Source organism: Aegilops tauschii, chromosome 1 (assembly GCF_002575655.3).
Source record: "Aegilops tauschii subsp. strangulata cultivar AL8/78 chromosome 1, Aet v6.0, whole genome shotgun sequence".
NCBI lineage: Eukaryota > Viridiplantae > Streptophyta > Magnoliopsida > Poales > Poaceae > Aegilops > Aegilops tauschii.
Genome location: NC_053035.3, coordinates 451,189,086 through 451,194,490, shown reverse-complemented (window position 1 = coordinate 451,194,490; position 5,405 = coordinate 451,189,086).

Genomic DNA, 5,405 nt, shown 5'->3' with positions numbered 1-5,405 from the left:
GGCTTCTCCTCTCTTTTTGGATCTCAATACAATGTTCTCCCCCTCTCTTGTGTAGATCTATTCGATGTAATCTTCTTTTGCGGTGTGTTTGTTGAGACCGATGAATTGTGGGTTTATGATCAAGTTTATCTATGAACAATATTTGAATCTTCTCTGAATTCTTTTATGTATGATTGGTTATCTTTGCAAGTCTCTTCGAATTATCAGTTTGGTTTGGCCTACTAGATTGATCTTTCTTGCAATGGGAGAAGTGCTTAGCTTTGGGTTCAATCTTGCGGTGTCCTTTCCCAGTGACAGTAGGGGCAGAAAGGCACGTATTGTATTGTTGCCATCGAGGATAACAAGATGGGGTTTATATCATATTGCATGAGTTTATCCCTCTACATCATGTCATCTTGCTTAAAGCGTTATTCTGTTCTTATGAACTTAATACTCTAGATGCATGCTGGATAGCGGTCGATGTGTGGAGTAATAGTAGTAGATGCAGGCAGGAGTCGGTCTACTTGTCTCGGACGTGATGCCTATATACATGATCATACCTAGATATTCTCATAACTATGCTCAATTCTGTCAATTGTTCAACAGTAATTTGTTCACCCACCGTAATACTTATGCTCTTGAGAGAAGCCACTAGTGAAACCTATGGCCCCATGGTCTATTTTCCATCATATTAATCTCCCGACAACAAGCTATTTCTTTTGCCGCTTTTATTTTGCTTTCTTTACTTTGCATCTTTATCATAAAAATATCAAAAATATAAACTTATCATATCTATCAGATCTCACTCTCGTAAATGACCGTGTAGGGATTGACAACCCCTTATCGCGTTGGTTGCGAGGATTTATTTGTTTGTGTAGGTGCAAGGGACTCATGCGTGGCCTCCTACTGGATTGATACCCTGGTTCTCAAAAACTGAGGGAAATACTTACGCTACTTTGCTGCATCACCCTTTCCTCTTCAAGGGAAAACCAAAGCAGTGCTCAAGAGGTAGCAAGAAGGATTTTTGGCGCCGTTGCCGGGGAGTCTACGCAAAAGTCAACATACCAAGTACCCATCACAAACCCTTATCTCCCGCATTACATTATTTTCCATTTGCCTCTCGTTTTCCTCTCCCCCACTTCACCCTTGCCGTTTTATTCGCCTCCCTCTTTCTTTTTCCCCTTTGCTCTTTCCGCCGTTATGTCTGAAATTGGGGAAATTATTGGCGATAAGGACAATAATAATATCATGGAAAATTCTGATGCTCCTGCTAAAGAATCCCCTACCTTACATACAAAAAAAATTCCGAATTGGTAGTGGTAATATTATTGGAAAAGGAGTTATCCAAGATTTCTTTACTTGTGCTGGTGCTTTGCCTTCTATGGGCAATTCTATTCTTCATAGAACTAGTAGTCTTGCGGACGCTATCGCCATTCTTGTAGTTGAACTTGAAAGACAATTTATGCATATGCATCCTCGCATATAGAGGATTTTCCTAGAATTTTCCAACATTGAACACTCTTCTGTTAAGCGTGCCGCTGCTATCTTTTTGGCTCATGAGTTCAGATTTATTATAAAAGAGGCCAAAGAAATCTTTGCGCATTATAGGGTGGACGCTGGACGTCCTCCCATAGAAACTATCTTATTTGATCAAGAAGAAATAATGCGTTTTCAATCTCTAGATTATGTTGCTTTTAATGAAAACCTTAGAAAAAAGGTTCCTACCAATATTTTAATTGATAGAATTTCTGAACTTAATGATGATTTTGCTATTCGAAATAATGAGCTAGGATATTCTCTCGAATATAGGCTCACCAAGTTCTGTCAAAAGAATGCTTATAACGATGAGTTGGTTGTGCAATATGAAGGGCCGAAGGAGGAACCTATACCTCCTAAAGTTGATCTTGGGGATTTTTGTCCCATTAAATTTAGCCCTTTTGATTACTTTCGCTTGCCGCAAAGAAAACTTGCTGCCGAACGTAAAGAGTATGAAATGAGTTTTAATGACCTATCTTATTATTATGGCAGTACCTAGATCTATCCTTGCTTTTATGCCTAGCTAGGGGCGTTAAACGATAGCGCTTGTTGGGAGGCAACCCAATTTTTTTATTTTATTTTTGCTTTTTGCTTCTGTTTAGGAATAAATATTTGTTCTATCCTCTGGTTAGATGTATTGTTATGTTTTAATTAGTGTTTGTGCCAAGTTAAACCTATAGGATCTTCTTGGAATGATAGTTATTTGATCTTGCTGTAAATTCCAGAAAATTTCTGTTCACGAAAACAATTGTTAAAAATCACCAGAACGTGATAAAATATTGATTCTAATTTCTGCTGATCAAGAAACAAATTGTCTAGGTCGTCCTATTTCGGTTGAATTTTTGGAGTTCCAGAAGTTTGCGTTAGTTACAAATTACTACAGACTGTTCTGTTTTTGACAGATTCTGTTTTTCATGTGTTGTTTGCTTATTTTGATGAATCTATGGCTAGTAAAATAGTTTATAAACCATAGAGAAGTTGGAATACAGTAGGTTTAACACCAATATAAATAAAGAATGAGTTCATTACAGTACCTTGAAGTGGTCTTTTGTTTTCTTTCGCTAACGGAGCTCACGAGATTTTCTGCTAAGTTTTGTGTTGTGAAGTTTTCAAGTTTTGGGTAAAAGATTTGATGGATTATGGAACAAGGAGTGGCAAGAGCCTAAGCTTGGGGATGCCCATGGCACCCCCAAGATAATCTAAGGACACCTAAAATCCAAAGCTTGGGGATGCCCCGGAAGGCATCCCCTCTTTTGTCTCCTTCCATCGGTAACTTTACTTGGAGCTATATTTTTATTCACCACATGATATGTGTTTTGCTTGGAGCGTCTTGTATGATTTGAGTCTTTGCTTTTTAGTTTACCACAATCATCTTTGCTGTACACACCTTTTGAGAGAGACACACATGATTCGGAAATTATTAGAGTACTCTATGTGCTTCACTTATATCTTTTGAGCTAAACAATTTTGCTCTAGTACTTCACTTATATCTTTTAGAGCACGGTGGTGGATTTATTTTATAGAAACTATTATTCTCTCATGCTTCACCTAGATTATTTTGAGAGTCTTAAACAGCATGGTAATTTGCTTAAATAGTCCTAATATGCTAGGTATTCAAGATTAGTAAAAACTTTCTTATGAGTGTGTTGAATACTAAGAGAAGTTTGATGCTTGATGATTGTTTTCAGACATGGAGGTAGTGATATCAAAGTTGTGCTAGTTGAGTAGTTGTGAATTTGAGAAATACTTGTGTTGAAGTTTGAAATTCCCGTAGCATGCACGTATAGTAAACGTTATGTAACAAATTTGAAACATGAGGTGTTCTTTGAGTGTCCTCCTTATGAGTGGCGGTCGGGGACGAGCAATGGTCTTTTCCTACCAATCTATCCCCCTAGGAGCATGCGCGTAGTGCTTGGTTTTTGATGACTTGTAGATTTTTGCAATAAGTATGTGAGTTCTTTATGACTAATGTTGAGTCCATGGATTATATGCACTCTCACCTTTCCATCATTGCTAGCCTCTTCGGTACCGTGCATTGCCCTTTCTCACATTGAGAGTTGGTGCAAACTTCGCCGGTGCATCCAAACCCCGTGATATGATATGCTCTTTCACACATAAACCTCCTTATATCTTCCTCAAAACAGCCACCATACCTACCTATTATGGCATTTCCATAGCCATTCCGAGATATATTGCCATGCAACTTTCCACCGTTCCGTTTATCATGACACATTCATCATTGTCATGTTGCTTTGCATGATCATAGTTGACATAGTATTTGTGGCAAAGCCACCATTCATAATTCTTTCATACATGTCAATCTTGGTTCATTGCATATCCCGGTACACCGCCGGAGGCATTCATATAGAGTCATACTTTGTTCTAGTATCGAGTTGTAATCATTGAGTTGTAAATAAATAGAAGTGTGATGATCATCGTTTTCTAGAGCATTGTCCCAAGTGAGGAATAAAAAAAAGAGAAAGGCCATAAAAAAAGAAGGCCCAAAAAAATGAGAGAAAAAGAGAGAAGGGACAATGTTACTATCCTTTTACCACACTTGTGCTTCAAAGTAGCACCATAATCTTCATGAGAGAGAGTCTCTTGTTTTGTCACTTTCATATACTAGTGGGAATTTTTCATTATAGAACTTGGCTTGTATATTTCAACAATGGGCCTCCTCAAGTGCCCTAGGTCTTCGTGAGCAAGCAAGTTGGATGCACACCCACTTAGTTTCTTTTGTTGAGCTTTCATATATTTATAGCTCTAGTGTATCCGTTGCATGGCAATCCCTACTCCTTGCATTAACATCAATCGATGGGCATCTCCATAGCTCATTGATCAGCCTCGTTGATGTGAGACTTTCTCCTTTTTTGTCTTCTCCACATAACCCCCATCATTATATTCTATTCCACCCATAGTGCTATATCCATGGCTCACGCTCATGTATTGTGTGAAAGTTGAAAAAGTTTGAGATTACTAAAGTATGAAACAATTCCTTGGCTTGTCATCGGGGTTGTGCATGATGAGAGCATTCTTGTGTGACAAAAATGGAGCATGACTAAACTATATGATTTTGTAGGGATGAAATTTCTTTGGCCATGTTATTTTGAGAAGACATAATTGCTTAGTTAGTATACTTGAAGTATTATTATTTTTATGTCAATATTGAACTTTTATCTTGAATCTTTCAGATCTGAATATTCATACCACAATTAAGAAGAATTACATTGAAATTATTCCAAGTAGCATTCCACATCAAAAATTCTGTTTTTATCATTTACCTACTCGAGGACGAGCAGGAATTAAGCTTGGGGATGCTTGATACGTCTCCAACGTATCTATAATTTTTAATTGCTCCATGATATATTATATTCTGTTTTGGACATTATTGGGCTTTATTATACACTTTTATATTATTTTTGGGACTAACCTATTAACCAGAGGCCCAGCCCAGAATTTTTGTTTTTTGCCTATTTCAGAGTTTCGCAGAAAAAGAATATCAAACGGAGTCCAAACGGAATGAAACCTTCGGGAACGTGATTTTCGGAACGAACATGATCCAGAGGAATTGGACCCTACGTCAAGAAATCAACCAGGAAGCCACGAGGTAGGGGGGTGCGCCTACCCCCTGGGTAGCACGCCCTCCCCCTCTCCTCTCTGCCCTTGCACACACGGTCGCGCCCGGTCCCCGTACTCGCTGTGCTCCGCCCGCACATCGCGGCGCCTCCCCGCCGTTGCAGTTGCTTTTGCTGCTGCCCCGACCTCGCCCCCTCACCGCCGCTCGCGCCCCTGCCCCCTCCTGTGTGTTGCGTCCGCCCGCTCGCGCCGACGCCACGCTCGACTCGCCGCTGTCCTCGCTGCAGCGCTGCTGCCCTTGCTGCTAGCCGCCG